We start from the raw sequence: 19,459 nt of genomic DNA, 5'->3' as shown, positions 1-19,459 counted from the left end.
AAACCATAATATTTGAAAAAAATAATAAATCGCACATTTCGGGGTTAAACTCTTTTGGACTTGAAACCAAAGTTGAATGTTTCGAATCCAGGTGAAGGCCATTTTCAAGGGCCAGCGCCCGGAGTTTCCCCTCTCGGTGTAATGTACGTAACTATAAAAATGTATAATTTTGACCACATTTTGACCAAATCTTCCAGGTATGGGAGACGTTCAAATTGCAGTCTACTGATTTAGAAGTTCAAATAAATTTGACATATCTGAAGATTGTTCAAGAAATAGACCATTTATTCCTGTTCAGATGAGGAAGTCTCATGTGTCGTACATGAAACAACAACAAAAGTATGTAACTATGTTCGTTCAAATTTAGTAGGACAAGAAAGGCAAGCATTCGATTTCCAGTGTCTGTTCTTTTTAATGACATGAATTTAAATTAGACAAACTGAAAAAGACGTACATTCCATTTAATATGGTTGAATAAAATATTATGGAATTGGAGACATCTATACTTCGGGGATGTCATCGAAACAAATATTTCTTTTGAGAAGATCATGGGAGCCACGTAGTCTCGTTTTGATTTCCAGGGTAAGTGTAAGGCTAGACATGTTTCCTGTCACTTTATGAATTTTCAGATAAAAATTCCAACGCTAACACTTCTGAGAAATTAAAGATACTGGGTTTTTTACGAAGAGAATTAATTTAACTCATTTTAGTCAAATATGTCTTATCCTCGATGTCTAAAATGCAAACTTATTTTACTCCAGACACCAAAACGTAAGGGCAACTCAATAACAGTCAAGGATTTCAGGTAGATACACTGTGTGAGTATCCTAGTGTCCATAGGATTTCGTTCGATGTCAAATTATAGCTTGAGTACAACATAAAGGCTTGGAAACTATTGTACAGCGATTCGTTTACAAATTTAGCACATTGGTCGGATCCCAAACTCTCTACTGGTTTTTCATATTCATTCAGTGAATAAAGCAATTTCGGAACATGAAGAACTAGATAACTAGTATTCTCGCTCACTAGTGGTTGCTGATTGGTCAGAAAATGTGTCAGTATACTGCATTGGCGTAAAATGAAATGCCAGCACAAAGAAGACATTAGTTTAGAGCAGGGCCTCTCAAACGCCCAAAATCTCACGCAAGCAAATTGAGGAGCAGATTATTAATTTTTTTTTTTGCAAGCTGCTTTACGTCGCACCGACACAGATAGGTCTTATGGCGACGATGGAATAGGAAAGGGCTAGGAGTTGGAAGCGTCCGTGGCCTTACTTAAGGTACAGCCCCAGCATTTGCCTGGTATGAACATGGGAAACCACGGAAAACAATCTTCAGGGCTGCCGACAGTGGGATTCGAACCCACAATCTCCCGAATACTGGATACTGGCCGCACTTAAGCGACTGCAGATATCGAGCTCGGTGCGCAGAATTCCTGTGCACAGTGCATCGGTCCCACTCGGCTCGGCTCGGACCAGCGCGTCGTCTCGGGGCGACTCGGTTAAGCTCGGCTCAACTCGGCTCGGATTTGGAGCGCTACGGAGCAAGTGTGGAAGAGGGAGACAGCGGAGCGAGCGAGACAGGCGTGGGGAAAGAGAAAGACACCGCTATTGCTCCCAATCGAGGAGACAACCAAGTGGAATCGTATTTTGCACCGTGCACAGCGCAATACACTGGTGCATGCATCCTGACAGGCCCTGGTTTAGAGCAAAGAAAGTTAGGCTAAGCAGTTGTCTATGAACAAATTTACTTGATTACACTTTCCAGGTCACAGGTTCAAGTATGCGTCAGAAGACATATGACATGGGGGTATATTAATAACCGCTGTAGTAGCCACGATTTTGTATGCAAGCATGCAAACGTGCATGCATTGTGTCGTACAGGTGCCGTATGTCATTTTGTGGCATGAAGTTCCACGCCTGTTTCACTTGGTCAGTCAAATCAGCAACGGTTATTGCTGGTAATGGACGACGCAGGATGTGCTGTCCCATAACGCCTCAGATGTGATCAATGGGTGATAGGTCTGCTGATCTCCCAGGTCAGGGCCACTGGTCGAAACTCTGTAGAGCACGTTGGGTGATATTAAAATAGTCCATTTGCGTCCAGTTACAAGAGAACGAAAACAGATGAACTTCATATTAAACGCCGGGGAATGATGACATATATATCTTGCTGGAATTTGGAAAATAACAAACTGTTTTGTAAATTGTCCATGCTGCCTACTCGATTCATTTCTGAAAACTAAGAGTTCGGCTCAACTCAATATTTTTTCTTAAAGCATTCTCTGCATTGCGCGGACGTTGACCAGTGGACATTACATCCCACCTACTCGTGGCGACGATCGGATAAGAAAGGGCTACGACTGGGAATGAAGTGACTGTGGCCTTTATAATAGCCCCCAGCATGTTTCTGGTGCAAATGTTTGGAAACAACGTAAAATTGTCCTTAAGGCAGGCAACTGTGGGGTTCGAAACAACTGCCTCCCGAATGCAAGCACACAGTTGCGCGACCCTAACCGCACGGCCACCTTCTCGGTAGGGAAAACCTAGGAACAACTCTGTGTAAAGATGGAAAAAAGGGAACATCTTGGTGGAATGATGAAGTGAGAGCAGGTTGGAGAAGTAAAAGGAAGGTGTATCAGAAATGGCTCCAAACAAGGACTGACGCAGGCAGGGATTTGTATCTAGATAAAAAAAAGCAGAACAAGTAGTTGCTGAATCCAAGAAGTCGTGGAAAGATTTTTTAATAGCCTGGAAAGTCTAGGTCAGGCAGCAGGCAAACTTTTCTGGACAATGCCCTTGAGGGCGGTAGAGGTGGGGTCCGTCGCTGAATCCGAGGGAAAAATCAACCCTGGAGGGTAAATAGATTAAGAAGGAAAGAAAGAAAGAAAGAAAGAAAGAAAGAAAGGGAGAGAGATTAATGCTGAATACTGTGGCGCTTCTACTGTATATCCTTTCTATAACAAAATGTCATGTTTCATAAACTCAAGCAAGAGAAAATAGGCTAAGATAAAAGTAGCATCTCTTCAAGCAACCGTATTGATAGAGAAGTTCACAAATACACTTTAACAAATTATTGTGTCCATCCATATGTCACGTTTCAACCATTACTTATAGAATAAAAAGCATGTAACTGGAGGCTGTCATCAGCAGGAATGCACAGCCCTGAGTCAACAACGTGTCGACTGAGGGGAAGAGACTGGCGCCCGCGTGAACATCACCGGCACTTCGCTCGCGTCGCGCGAGGTTTGACACCCGCGGATAGACCGATTTCGATGAAGCTAGGTAGAATGATTAATTGAGACGTCATAAACTTAATGGTAAGGGTCATTCTGTAGTAAAATAATAAATTATGTATTTCAAAATTAGTAATGTGTTACTTCAGTTTTAAAGGGAGCGTGTTTTATCGAAGGTATCGGTCAGTGGTGGGCGGATCAGTTAAGGCATCAGAATATCGCTGCACGCGTGTCGTTGTTACATAGGCTGTCCACAACATGACAAATTGTGTTTTTCTGAACATGAATCCTGCAGGTCCCTCGTTTATGCTAATAAAATATTATATTGATAGCATACATGTTTTCTGTACAGATGACTAAAATTTCATACTACATAATATTTTAGTTTCCATTATAATAGGAACAGACGGGTTAGTATTTTATTTATCGTATGGCTTTTAGTGCTGCGAGTGTCCAAGGACATCTTCGTCTCGCCCGGTGGAGTTCCTTCTGTTTGACTTCCATGGGTGAGCTGCGCATCTGGACGTGGGGTGATGATGAGGTAGGGAGAGGGTGGAACCATGTGTCGGCACGTAGCCTACGTCTATCGAATAACATCAAGGGGTTTGCTCAAGGCTGTGCTAATCTTTTCGTTTCTACGTACCTACTACATCCTACATCTACTCCAACCTGCCTGTCATATTCTTACCTTGGTCTACCCGTACCATTCTTGCCACCTACAGTTCCTTCAAAAACTAACTGAACAGGTCGTTGTTGTCTTAAGATCTGTCCTATCATTCCATCTCTTCTTCTGGTCAAATTTCGCCAAATCGTTCTCCTTCCTCAGTATCTCTTCACTAGTGATTCTATCTACCCATCTCACCTTCTGCATTCTTCTGTAGCACCACATTTCAAAAGCTTCTATCCCCTTTCTTTCTGAGCTAGTTATCGTCCATGATTCACTTCCATACAATGTCGTGCTCCAGACGAAGGTCTTCAAAAACATTTTTCTAATTCCCATATCAATGTTCGAAGTGAGCAAATTTATTTTCTTAAGAAAGACCTTCATTGCTTGTGCTAGTCTGCACTTTATGTCCTGTTTACTTCTACCGTCGTTAGGTATTCTACTGCCCAAGTAATAATATTCATCCACTTCCTCTAAGACTTCATTTCCTAATCTCATAATTCCTGCATCACCTGAGTTCGACTGCACTCCATTACTTTTGTTTTGGATTTATTTATTGTCATCTTGTACTCCTTCTCCAAGATTGTGTCCATGCCATTCAGCAATTTCTCCACAAGCGTGAGGGTTGAATGGGCGGACAACAGGATACCCAAAACATCGGTAATTTTTTTTTATATATTTTACTTTTTCTATTTTCTTTCTTTTCCACATAATAAATACATAGAAATATCAAAACCAATATAATAAACAGAGAAAGGTGAAGCCAAGGCCTCATGTATCAAAATGACATTAATGGAGGTAGGATGAATTACACAAAATATGAGTGCCAGGCTCAATCCCCTTTACAAGATTTCGGGATTCAGAACCATGTTCCCCTAGGGAGCAGGACATTCTAAATGTTTACAAAACTACATAGTTCATGTTTTAGGCCCGCCAATATGTCACACTTCTTGATATTGTAAGAACTATACACTTAAGAAGCCGTAGCTTACAATGCATGAGCAAAAAGGGTCTGAACCCAGTAGTCCATTTGACATGTTTCACTTACACTTACACCACCTACAAGATAGCGCATAACAGTTAGGTACACTCGTTACTAACGGGAGAAGGGAGTATACAAAGAGGATCAGGAGATCGCAAACGGAACGGAAGGCCCCGGCAATATGGCCACAAAATTAAGGAAAGGAACAAGGCCAAGATAAAATTTACCATAGGCAAAAGAAAGGGCAAGGGAGTCCAAGAGCCGGAAATCCTCAAAGTTTAATAGTTTAATAGGAGGCCATGTAGATTGCGTCGTTGGTCACGCGGGGGGAGCGAGCTTCGGGGGCCCCCCCCGAAAAAAAAAAAGCGTAGCAATTCAGTTAGCATTTTCACAGCTGGCTCGCTTGTCATGCTGCACGCGACGAGTCGAACTCAGTATTCATACTGCCGGACATCGTAATACTTAGATAATTTCGACGGCAAGTTGACACTTAGTTTCTAGTCCATACTATTATGACTAAGGGCCGGTTCGACCATCTGCTGGTAAACTGGCTGATAGCTACCCGGGATGTAAACTACCTGGGGATTAAATCATTTGGAACTTTGGCTTGCGTGCAACCACTTCGGCGCAAGCGCTAGGTAGCTACCCGGAGCTAGACACTGATATACTGATTTTCAGCGACTTCTCGCTTTCGAGTGACGTGCCATCTATCGTTAGATGTATGAAGCTTATTTGGATTGTCTTGTTTTCCTGTGATTGCATCTTGCTGATTATCACCAACAAGCATAATAAGGCGACACTCCGGAGATAAAAATCGATATTTTGGTCATTTTGGTGAAATTTTTTATGACTGAAATTGAAAGGACTGAGTTTCTTTATTCTTGTCACGAAGTTATTCCGCTGAATGCAAACAATTTTTCACTGTAATAACGCTTTGTTTTCCAACTGTAATTTTACATTTAAATCACATTTTTCTCCCATAATATTCTGCTAAATGTAACAAAATTTGTATGGTATATGTATCATAGCTAGAAACCTGCTGGAATTTTTGATTGCAGAATTTTTCAAGTAGTAGGGACTTTTAAGTGCAAAATTTTAGAACATAAAAATTACACAAACTTTAGTACGATATATCTCCTTATATAAATTATGTACAGGAAAATTGATAAGTAGTGATTATAAGAGAAGTATTATCTACCTAATTACGAATTTACATTAACATTTTAATTAAATTTCATGAGAAAAAGGAATTAAATTTTCAGAAAAATATTTTGAGAAACTATTAATTTTAGATGAAAGAAATGTTCATGATATCTCTACTTTTATGTGGGTGACATTCCCACAAAGTTTCGTGAATATCCAGGCATTAGGTAAACATATCTATTTATCTCGCCTTAAGAGTTATGGAGGACGATTTATGTCAAGCTTTTGTGAGGTTAATCCATGAGCTTCAAAATCAATACGTAATTGGGATTAAAATCTCGAGATTGCATTTTCTTACGCCAGTTATAACCTGTCATGTAAGACAGTGTTTTGGAAAGTATTCTCGTAGTAGATTGGTCAAGTCGCTCGTTCCGTAATAGAAGATACGCAGATTCTCTCCGTCTTTCTAATTTACATTTAAAAATGTATTTTCGTTCCCTGCCGTTGTTATTAACTCTCCTTTACGCGCTTCCATATACGTATATACACACGCACATCTTCCTCATGGACTTATTGTCTTTGAGTATTCTACCTGCAGGATTCTGTGAACTGATTTAAGTATCCCCACGATCCTCTATTTGCAACTAGCCCTGTGACCTCGTTTAGTTCCACATGGTTCCATTTATTGATAAAAATTATTGATAATGCATTTTATTCTAATGTTTAACTTTATGAAGAAAAAGTTGGAAGATACTGTAAATGTAAATAACTAATCGGGGTAAATATCCATTCAGAGGAAAAGGAATTTGGGAATGGAATTTTTTCGATTTCTTTGAAATCATTTACGAGAAGACTATGTAAACAACTGATAGGGAAGCTACTACCTGAGCGACAGTCCTGTATGCTTTACTACTATAATGATGATTGGAATTAATCATAACATCACTTTCTATAAGTAGCACACATATAAAACATTTTCCTAGTAAACATAATATTGTAATTAAACATTTCAATGAAATATATTATTAACAAAAGAACGTATGCAAAGAGGCGTACAGGTGAATGCAACACTAATAATGAAAATAAAAAAATATTCGGCATAATGACGACTCCAACCCGCTTATCTCCTATTACGCTACGAGAACGCTTGGGATAATAGAGATACATATACTAACTTATACCTGGTGTCTGAAATCTGAAAACTGAAAATTAGGAAATTAAAGCCCATTTGAGATGATATCAAAATAGGTTTTGATTTTATATCCTTGTAGAGTTTCTTCGTGAAAGCTTGACGTATAAAATATGTCTTCGACGCTGTCGATGCGAGAGGCTGGCGTGACCGTTGCAACTCAAGAGAAGCATTAATGTTCAAACTTCTTCTTTTCTTCTTCTTCTTCCACTTCTTTATCTGTTTACACTCAAGGGTCGGTTTCTTCCCTCGGACTCAGCAAGGGATCCCACCTCTACCGCCTCACGGGCAGTGTACTGGAGCTTCAGACATTGGGTCGTGGGATACAACTGGGGAAAATGACCAGTACCTCTTCCAGGCGGCCTCACCTGCTATGCTGAACAGAGGCCTTGCGGGGGGATGGGAAGATTGGAAGGGATAGACAAGGAAGAGGGAAGGAAGCGGCCGTGGCCTTAAGTTAGGTACCATCCCGGCATTTGCCTGGAGGAGAAGTGGGAAACCACGGAAAACCGCTTCCAGGATGGTTGAGGTGCGAATCGAACCCACCTCTACTCATCTGACCTCCCGAGGTTGAGTGGACTCCGTTCCAGCCCTCGTACCACTTTTCAATTTTCGTGGCAGAGCCGGAAATTGAACCTGGGCCTCCGGGGGTGGCAGCTAATCACACTGACCATTACACCACAGAGGGGGACAATGTTCAAAATTCTGCAATACAATATCGATCACTGTTACGGTACCATGTTTTTTATCAATATACAAAGCTAATTTAAGCTGTATGCCACCAGAAATACAGATAACGTCTTATCGGGCCCTCAAAGTGGCCGATAAATTAGGCGCCGGGTAACTACGATTTATGTTGCCGATTGCGCTACCTGGGAGTGGTCGAACGGAGATATCCTTTTATGCGGAGGCCAAGTTATGCGCTACTTTACCCGTAGGTGGTAGAACCGTCGCTAAGTAAGTAAAAGGGAAACGCAAAATGGAAAACATTAAATTTAGAAGGTTCAAAATTTAAATTTGAGAAAGCATAACGAAGGTAGCGGACTCGTGCTTCCTCACATTTTACAATGTCCCATCAGTGGGAATTTGAAAGTGCGAAGAAGGAAATGGAGGGTTAACATACGTTGAAGTTGCTAAGAAAATTCTACGTGAAGAACTGAAAAGCAAGCACCTAACGATTACACACTAAAGGGGACGTAGAAATCTTCCTGAGGAAACTTCACAAATGGTTATGTGATTGATATTCTGCTTACTTTACAACTCCGTAATAAAACTTCCTCACCTCCTCCGGGCCCTCACACAGTGGGGAACTCCTCTCATATACGCTGCGCAAATTACTCTCCGCGGAACAAGACACTAGGTGCGGAGAACTTTAACGGGCGAATCATACTAGAACAAAGAGTGAGGAGAAAGAATAGATTGGGTGGCATGAATGCCAACTCATGCCAAAAAATACCAATACAATCTTAAGACTGACAAATTTCTTCCAAGAGCTCACTTTCTGTTCACTAGATGGCTCTGGAGAACTTCCAGTAACGACATCTGTGCGCTTAACCCTGACAGTAACACGTCTATGAATATCGCTTTAGTTACACCACACGTCTCGAAGACGTGAAATGTCGTATGGCTTTTAGTGCCGGGATATCCCAGTACGGGTTCGGCTCGCCAGGTGCAGGTCTTTCTATTTAACTCCCGTAGGCGACCTGCGCGTCGTGATGAGGATGAAATGATGATGACAACACATACACCCAGCCCCCGTGCCGTAGGAATTAACTAATTAAGGTTAAAATCCCCGACCCGGCCGGGAATCGAACGCGGGACCCTCTGAACCGTAGGCCAGTACGCTGGCCGTTCAGCCAACGAGTTGGACAAAGTTACATTGAAGTTACCAGACGCAATGAACAAGGAATAGAGGTGGTGGAGGGGATAACTCTCCCCTCCTTATGAGGACTAGATGGCATTCATTTGCACAACACGTCAGAAAATCGTATGGTGTAATTGTCAGGGTTAAGTCCCAATCTTCTTTCATCAGATAATCCAACACCTTGAAGAAGGAACTCCAGTAGCATTCTTTCTTTCTTTCTTTCTTAATCTGTTTACCCTCCAGGGGTTTTTTTTTCTCGGAATCAGCGAGGTATCCCACCTCTACCGCCTGAAGGGCAGTGACTTGGAGCGTGAGACTTTGGGTCGGGGGACACAACTGGGGACGAGAACCACTACCTCGCCCAGTCGTCCTCACCTGCTACTAAACATGTGAAATATCTAGGAGATTATTATATTTCCAAATATTTAATTAATTTGGTAATTTGGAAAGGTAGCGGTATTTAAGAAATTGTTCTGAATGTTGATACCACTTTGCTGTATTTCATAAGGTCGTTGTATAACTGAGAGGCAGTGACAATACACGACTTACTGCACTTTACCGCACGATGCTGTGGAACCTGAGGGGTTTTAGCTGTAAATCTGTTGTCCCGATCATGCACTTGACTCATATGAACAAAGGACTTGGCCTAGTATAAGGGAGCATTGCTTTTTAAAATTCTCAGCAGTAAGCAAGCAGCTGAGAATGATCTTTTATCCCTGAGTTTCAACCACTGGCCTTGTAGTAAGATGTTACATGACAATCTTTACGAATATTGAAGGATGTGATTCACCTGATTATTAATATCATTGTGTAATATTACACTGGTGTCCGACTCATGGGCTGAATGGTCAAGGTTGAGGCTTTCGGTTCAGAGTGCGCCGGTTCGATTCTCGATCGTGTCGGGGATTTTAATCGCGTCTGATTAATTCTTCTGGCCCAGGGACTGGGTGTTTGTGTCCTAACACTTTCCTCTTCATATTCAGACAACACACTACGCTACCAACCACCACAGAAACACGCAATAGTAATTCCATCCCTTCATATAGAATTGACTGCAGGAAGGCTATCCGGCCGTAAAACATGGCCAAATCCACTTTTGCGACACAGTTCGCACCCGTGACCCCACAGATGTGGGAAAAGCGAAGGAATAATAATAAGAAGAAGATTTGTAGTATTCTTTCTTTCTTCTTACCCTCCAGGGTTGGTGTTTCCCTCGGACTCAGCGAGGGATCCCACCTCTACCGCCTCAAGGGCAGTGTCCTGGAGCGGGAGAATTTGGGTCGGGGGATACAAATGGGGAGAATGACCAGTACCTCACCCGGGTGGCCTCACCTGCTATGCTGAACAGGGGCTTTGCTGAGGGATGGGAAGATTGGAAGGGATAGACAAGGAAGAGGGAAGGAAGCAGCCGTGGCGTTAAGTTAGGTGCCATTCCGGCATTTGCCTGGAGGAGAAGTGGGAAACCACGAAAAACCACTTCCAGGATGGCTGAGATGGGAATCGAACCCACCTCTACTCAGTTGACTTCCCGAGGCTGAGTGGAACCCGTTCCAGCCCCCGTACCACTTTTCAAATTTCGTGGGAGAGCCGGGAATCGAGCCCGGGCCTCCGGGGGTGGCAGCTAATCACACTAACCACTACACCACAGAGACGGACAGGTTTGTAATATTACATTGGTAATATGTATACATCGTTGAATTTTAAAAGATCAATTCGAACGGGGCTGTGTCGACAATGTTAATAATGTTATTAGCTTTACGTCGCAGTAACTACGTTTACGGTTTTCGGAGACGCCGAGATGCCGAAATTTAGTCCCACAGGAGTTTTTTCACGTGCCAGTAAATCTACCGACACGAGGCTGACATATTTGAGCACCTTCAAATACCATCGAACTGAGCCAGGATTGAACCTGCCAAGTTGGGATCAGAAGGCCATCGCTTCAAACGTCTGAGCCACTCAGCACGGCAGGGGCTGTGTCGATGTCATGGCCGAATGTTTTGACGGACTACGTGCCGCGTGACGAGTATTGTCGAAATACCCGATAGTATCTAGTCGCTATGGGCTTGAAATTTTATTGTTGGCATTTTATTTCCTAATCTTACGTTCCTCATAACTGCACCGGAGACTGTTGATCATCACCAGGGTGACCAGTATCCACATTCATGAGTTCCAAATAATTTTCCATCACATGTTCTCAGCTGGAGTTCCAGTAGCTTGGAAGTCGCCGCACGACATTCAGCCGCCTTAAATTCCACATGCCGGGCTGAATGGCTTAGACGGTTGAGGCGCTGGCCTCCTGATCCCAACTTGGCTTGTTCAATACTGGCTCAGACCGGTGGTATTTGAAGATGCTCAAATACGTCATCCTCGTGTCGGTAGATTTACTAGCACGTAAAATAACTCCTTTGGGACAACATTCCGGCACCTCGGCTTCTCTAAAATCTGTAAAAGTTGTTAGTGGGACAAAAAACAGATATTAAAAATTATTAAAGACACCCAGCTGTATAGGATTAAAGTCGACTGGCACACGATAGTCAACTCGTTCTAACCACGGAAACCTTCCATGATAGAGCATGTGTTTCTTAATGTAACTAGGAGGCTACATTCATTTCAAGGTGTTGCTATTTTCTGTTTCTTTTGAATCACAATGTATACCGAATAGTGGGTCGGTTAATAATAATGAGGACAGTTTGCCTAGATAAAATACGACTTTGATGAATAAAGTTAAGAGCCTGCCGGTCTTGCGAATTAGTACACAAATCCAAGGACAACTGAATTATATGATTGCTCAGTTGTAATCATAAGCCCAACAACAGGCAGCCTATTTTCCATTATAGACTTGTCATGCGTTTCAAATTCGCACGAGGGCCAGTGATATTACAATTAGTTAATAGATAATATGCAATACTTTTTTTATTCATTCCATACCTGCTCCAGCGGCTACCACTCGGACATAGAACACGTATAAGGCTTCGCTACCTTAAGTCAAGTTAGCCACGGAATGCCACAGCGACATACGTTTACTTGAACCTCACTTCTTCTTTTTCTTATTCTTTTCTTCTTTATCTGTTTACCCTCCAGAGTCGGGTTTTCCCTTGGACACAGTGAGGGGCCACACCTCTACCGCCTCAAGGGCAGTGTCCTGGAGCTTCAGACTCTGGATCGGGTGATACAACTGGGGAGGATGACCAGTACCTGACCCACGCGGCCTCACCTGCTATGCTGAACAGGGGCCTTGCGGGGATGGGAAGATTGAAAGGGATAGAAAAGGAAGAGGGAAGGAAGCGGCCGTGGCCTTAAGTTAGGTACAATCCAGGTATTTGGAGGAGAAGTGGAAAACCACGGAAAACTACTTCCAGGATGGCTGAGATGGGAATCGCACCCCCCTATACTCAGTTGACTTCCCGAGGCTGAGTGGACCCCGTTCCAGCCCTCGTACCACTTTTCAAATTTCGTGGCAAAGCCGGGAATCGAACCAGGGCCTCCGGGGGTGGCAGCTAATCACACTAACCACTACACCACAGAGGCGAGCTGAACCTCACTTGGTGAAGAAAAATGCATAATTGACAATTTATTTCACTTATCTTTCCAAAATGCTCGACATTCCTAGACAGTTCAGAACTGACATTCAATAAAGTCATAATCGTTTGTGCATACAGCGAAGTCAGTCCGGTGGTACTTGAAGGTGCTCAAATACGACAGTCCCGTGTCGGTAAATTTACTGGCACGTAAAAGAACTCCTGCGGGACTAAATTCCGGCATCTCGGCGTCTCCGAAGACCGTAAAAGTAGTTAGTGGGACGTAAAGCAAATAACATTAACACAGCGAAGTTAGGCACTGGAAAACGATTATTGTTTACAAAAGCTTTCATTTAGTGGGTGACAGTTGGGACAGGTTTTGTAAACCACATTCAGTGTCCAGTGTCTAACTTCGCTGTGTAATAATAATAATAATAATAATAATAATAATAATAATAATAATAATAATAATAATAATAATAATAATAATAATTTCTTGCGGCTATTTCTAGCCGGGTGCAGCCCTTATAAAGAAGACCCTCCGACAAGGGTGGGCGCCATCTATCGTGTATAAGAAACTGCGTGATATTGTGGTGGAGTATATTGTTTTATAGGGGGTGTGAGTTGCAGGGATGTTCTCCAAAGCACACACACCCAGTCCCTGAGCCAAGAGATTTAACCATTTAAGGTAAAAAATTCGAACACCGCCGGGAATCGAACCCGGGCCATCTGAATCGAAGAGCGCTAATTTTACTGTTTAGCCAAGGAGCCATATACTTCGCCGTGTGCACAGACTATCACTTCACTGATTGTCAGTTCTGAATTGTTTAGGGATATAAAGCATTTTGTAGAATTAAATCAAATAAAATATCAATAATGTCGTTCCCGAAGTTGCCAGGCTAGCTCTGACCCAGGAGTTCATCTTAGACTATATTTTTCTGTTCGAAACTTCTTGTACTTCGACAACTCTCTCGGCTGCTTCAACCTGTTTTATCACGCGGTATATTTTGCTATTCCAGATATCTTCTTCTTCTTCTCCTTCTTAGTCTGCTTGCCCTCCAGGATCAGTTTTTCCCTCAGACTAAGTGGGGGATCCCACCTCTACCGCCTCAAAGGCAGTGTCCTGGAGCTTCAGACGCTTGGTCGGGGATACAACTGGGGAAGATGACCAGTACCACGCCCAGGCGGTCTCACCTGCTATGTTGAACAGGGGCCCTACGGGGGGATGGGAAGATTGGAAGGGATAGACAAGGGAGAGGGAAGGAAGCGGCCGTGGCCTTAAGTTAGGAACCATCCCAGCATTTGCCTGGAGGAGAAGTGGGAAACCACGGAAAACCACCTCCAGGATTGCTGAGGTGGGAATCGAACCTACCTCTACTCAGTTGACCTCCCGAGGCTGAGTTGACCCCGTTCCAGCCCTCGTACCACTTTTCAAATTTCGTTGCAGAGCCGGGAATCGAACACGAGCCTCCGGGGGTGGCAGCCAATCACACTAACCACTACACCACAGAGGCGGCTTATTACAGATATCTATTTGTAAATGTTTTACTATTTATCTCCCTCATACTTTTACAACTTTAAGTTGAATTTCTTGTAAATTCCCTAGACGATCCAACTCCTCCAAAATCAATCTGAATATTTTTCGTGTGGTAAAATGAAATGAAATGGCATATGGCTTTTAGTGCCGGGAGATCCAAGGACGGGTTCGGCTCACCAGGTGCAGGTCTTTTGAGTAACACCCGTAGGCGACCTGCGCGTCGTGATGAGTATGAAATGATGATGAAGACAACACGTACACCCAGCCCCCGTGCCAAGGAAAGTAACGAATGATGGTTAAAATCCCCGATCCTGCCGGGAATCGAACCCGGGACCCCTGTGACCAAAGGCCAGTACGCTAACCATTTAGCCATGGAGCCGGACCTTCATGTGGTTGAGGACTGAAAAGTTGAAAATATTATGTTAAACAAACCAGACAAAACTGTAAGTTGTGGCTTCTAAGCAAACCATTTCTTGTTCTCGGCGGTAAGATTCGTAAATCATTCGATTTAATTTGTGAATACCTACTCCCCAGGCAAACTGGCTCGTTCAAAACTCCATTGTAGGGCTGTTTCTAAAGTAGGCTAATTGAAGAATGTTTCTCGAAGAATTGTGATCATCCTACATTTTAGCGAGCGAGTTAGACGTGTGGTTAGGGTCGCTCAGCTGTGAGTTTGCATTCGGGAGGTAGTGGGTTCGAACCCCACTGTCGATAGCCCCGAAGATAGTTTTCTGTGGTTTCCCATTTTCACACCAGGCATTTGCTTGGTCTGTACGGTATGAAGGCCACGGCCACTTCCTTCCAACTCCTAGACCTTTCCTATCCCATCGTTGCCATAAGGCCTATCTGTGTCGATGCGACATCAAGCAAATTGAACAAAAAATCGTCCTACTTGTACCAGGTGCACTCACTGCGGGAAACGATAGATCACCGATTTTAATGTCTTCTGCGTTTGATCTATTAGATAAAATATTATATGTATGTAGCTAACACCGAACATTTTACCAGTTTACTACATATCCTGAATGAACCTGCTATTGCCTTTTCCGTTGCTTTCCTTTCCAGTGCGCTGTCAGTACCCGTGAAAGATTCTGAATCTCCTGTAATGGTAACCAATTGGAAAGTTGCGGGGAGCATATTTAGTTTCAATGTTCTGAATATTCCAGACTGTAGAAATTAGGCATTTCGACATAGTGTACTCATCGGTCTTCAGGCACTGTAAATTCGAATTCATTATCGTAGTTATTAGCTAATTGTACGCTAAGGGGCGAGAGATAATTGGATTAATGCTGTTATTGTTTTACTGTGCTCTCAACCACAAGTTTCCTGACATCTTTAATGTAAGTTGTTGACCACTACCCTGGTTTAATCAATAAACGTGTCCAACGCAATTGTATGATGATAAACAGGGTTAAAAGTCAGGTTGTGAGTTTCACAAATAGGAAAAGTCCTCTCAGTTTTAATTACTGCGCTGATGGGGTGAAAGTTCCTTATGGGAATCATTGTAAGTACCTACAGGTAGGTGTTAATATAGGGAAAGATCTTCATTGGAGTAATCACATAAATGGGATTGTAAATAAAGGGTACAGATCTCTGCCCTTGGTTATGAGGGTGTTTGGGGGTTGTAATAAAGATGTAAAGGAGAGGGCATATAGTCTCTGGTAAGACCCCAACTAGGATATGGTTCCAGTGTATGGGACCCTCACCAGGATTCCTTGATTCAAGAAATGGAAAAAATCCAAAGAAAAGCAGCTCGATTTGTTCCGGGTGATTTCCGACAAAAGAGTGGCGTTACAAGAATGTTGCAAATTTTGGGCTGGGAAGACTTGGGAGAAAGGAGACGAGCTGCTCGACTAAGCGGTATGTGCCGAGCTGTCAGTGTAGAGATGGCGTGGAACGACATTAGTAGACGAATAAGTTTGAGTGGTGTTTTTAAACTTACGAAAGATCACACTATGAAGATAAATTTGGAATTCAAGAGGACAAAATGGGGCAAATATTCGTTCATAGGAAGGGGAGTTAGGGACTGGAATAACTTACCAAGGGTGATGTTCAATAAAATTCCAACTTCTTTAAAATCATTAAGAAAAGGCTATGAAAACAATAGATAGGGAATCCGCCACCTGGGCGACTGCACTAAATGCAGGTCAGTAGTGATTGATTGATTGATTGATTGATTGTTTGTTTGTTTGATTGATTGATTGATTGATCGATCGATCGATTGATTGATTGATTGATTGATTGATTGATTGATTGATTGATTGATTGATTGATTGATTGATTGATTGATTGATTGATTGATTGATTGATTGATTTGGGGACCGTACACAAGTTCAGATACGACGCTTAAGTCTTACACCTTGAATAACGACTGTTGTTTGAGAAGCAATGCTCTAATTTCTGTTCCAAGTGACGTTTTGACATCGGATAGTAAGCCGCAATGCCATCGACTAGCGAAATCATACTAATGTGATCTTTGTGAGACAGGTTATCGATTTCCCCACTTCTGTGATTTCCTTAATTATGGGCCATCATGTGTGATCTCGCACCATTGATGGAAGGACAATCATTACAGTTGGATTGCCTCTTTCAACAATATTATAAAACACAAAATAATCGGTGGCTTCACTTGAAACGTGCCGTGGTGCTTGGACAAACCGCGTTAGTCACTCGTCTATTTTTTCTAAGTATTTGCTTTACGTCGCGCCGACACAGATAAGTCATACGGCTACGATGCAACAGGAAAGGGCTAGGAGTGGGAAGGAAGTAGCATTGTCCTTAATTAAGGTGTGAAAATGGGAAACAACGAAAACTCATCTTCAGGACTGCCGACAGTGGGATTCGAACCCACTATCTGACTACTAGCTGTCAGTTACGTGCCCCAAACCACCCGGCCACTCGCTCGGTTTGAAGAATCTCGCTTGTCTCTGACCACTAATTTTTGTGATGGTTCTGTATTTACATTGTTACGCTAATAGTAAGTCACTGTAAACTTACAGTTTACTGTACGTTCTAGTGGTAAGACACTGCAAATATTTCAGTTGTGTGTGAATTTATGTGCGACTAGCAAGAAACCCGTGCTTCGCTACGGTATTATACTGAAATTTATAATTGAATGCTTAACGCTTTATATATAATCCACCGAAATTCGCGATCTGACTTGTTTTCTGAGAGATTACGGCAAAGATCCTCCCATTTTTCAATATTTCTTTCCAGCAACCGATTTCGTACTTGCCGAGCTAGGTTCAGGTATTCCATCCGGTCAGTTGGGTCCCTAAATCTTTGCCATCTTTTCCTGTAAGCATTTTTAATATGAATCAAATCGTTGAGGAGATCCGGCATGGTGTCGTCTTGGGTGCCTTGGTGGTACTGAACTCGCGGCTGTACTGCATTCGTAATCATTACCCGGCCAGGACCCGTTTCCAGCGTGGTCGCACACTTTGACGAAGGTCCAGGACATTATTATTATTATTATTATTATTATTATTATTATTATTATTATTATTAATGATGTTCTAGATCCCACAGCAAGATGCAAGACCGCTACTTGGCGGTAAATAACATCTGCTGCCATTGTCATTGCTGACAATGTGACCAGCACCATTGTCACCCGTAGGCAAATGCGCGGGATTTATGGCAATGCGAATGATATACTTCCCTGGATTATTGACCTTATTATAGATGTGAATAATTGCACGGTCAATATCATTCCTATCGTTTATTTCAAATCTGTTTACATTTTTATTTATATGCTAGGAGAATCTACTGTAATCTTACTTTAAGTTCTCCAAAGGAAGAGATGGCTCTTGAAAACGAACCCAGGAAAGATTAAAAACGATCGGTTTATGATCAGAATAAGTACATTATGAACAGTAAAATCAAATGGTCTCAACCCCTTTTTCACCCCACCGCCGTTAAGTTGATTTACTTCCCCCCCCCCCCCGCTCAAGAATAAAGAAGGCGTGTTTCCTTATGAGTAAAGGAGATTCCAAATACCAATATTGCCTGTTACATTCAGTTTTAAGATATGGGTATCCGCATAAAAATAATTCACTTTTTCACTTCCTTTCATACTCCCCCGCCCCCCCCCCACCGAAGTGAATTTTCCGGCAAAAAATACGCGTTTCTTTATTAGTAAAGTATCTTCTAAATACCGATTATCACGACTCTAACATCTTCAGTTTTACAGATATGTATCCTCATAAAAGGAATTCAACTCCTTTACACCCCCGCATCCCTAGATAATTTCCCCCTAAAAACGCGTTTTTCTTTGTTTTTAAAGGAGATACAAATACCAATTTTCACGTCTGTAACAACTTTAGTTTTTATTAGATGTACCAATCCACATACAATTAATTCAATTCAGTTTTCAATTCTTTCACCCCCCCCCCCCCCCCCTTCAATTGGATTTTCCGAGAATACGTGTTTCTTTACTTTTAAAGCAGATTCCAAATACCAATGTCCACGTCTGCAAAATCTTTAGTTTTTGAGATAATAGTATCTTCATACAAATATTTCAACTAATTTTTGTATTTCCCTCCCCCTTTTAAGTGGATTTCCGAAAAAAATCTACTTATTTCTTTATTTTTAAAGGAGATTTCATATACCAAATTTCACGTCTGTAACATCTTCCGTTTTTGAGATATCAGTATCCTAATTAAAAGAATTCAAGCCCTCTTTCATTCACCTTTACCAAGTGGTTTTTCCGAAAACAAAATATACATGTTTCTTTATTTGTATTAGAGATTTAAAAATACCATTTTTCACTTCTGTAACATGTTACGTTTTTTAGATATACTGTAGAAATGCTCATTTTAAAATTTCACCCACTTTTTAGTTCCCCTTAAGTGGAGTTTCCAAAAACAAATCACCTATGTTTCTTTACTTTTACAGGAGATTCCAAATACCAATTTTTAAGTCTGTAACATTTTACGTTTCTGAGATACACTGTAGGTATAATCTCTCTCAAAATTCACCCCAATTTGTCACTCCCGTTTAACCCCCATTAATTGGATTTTCCAAAAAAATCGTGTTTCCTTGTTTTTAAATGAGATCTCAAATACCAATTTTCAGGTGTGTAGTATCTTCAATTTCTGAGATATAAGTATCTTCATCAAAAGCATTCAACCGTTTCTTCACCCTTTTTCATCTCTCCTATTGGGACTTTCCGAAAACAAAAAATGTGTTTCTTTATTTTTAAAGGAAATTCTAAACACCAGTTTTTACATATATAAACTTTTAAAAGTTTTGAGATATAGATACACTCGTTTTAAAAAGTCACCCCCTTTTCATCCCCATTAACTGAATTTTCCAAAACAAAAAAATATG

At 41.8% G+C, this 19,459-nt stretch overlaps 1 protein-coding gene across 1 annotated transcript in view; it reads left to right on the top strand.

The window, feature by feature from the left end:
- LOC137498502 (zinc metalloproteinase nas-4-like) overlaps window positions 1–19,459 on the top strand; it is a 48,826-nt gene that overhangs the window by 20,815 nt on the left and 8,552 nt on the right. The gene's annotated exons all lie outside the window — the stretch shown is intronic.

Source organism: Anabrus simplex, chromosome 2, assembly GCF_040414725.1.
Source record: "Anabrus simplex isolate iqAnaSimp1 chromosome 2, ASM4041472v1, whole genome shotgun sequence".
Classification (NCBI taxonomy): domain Eukaryota; kingdom Metazoa; phylum Arthropoda; class Insecta; order Orthoptera; family Tettigoniidae; genus Anabrus; species Anabrus simplex.
Note: the sequence above shows the minus strand (reverse complement) of the source record. Positions and strands in the feature narration are given on the sequence as shown.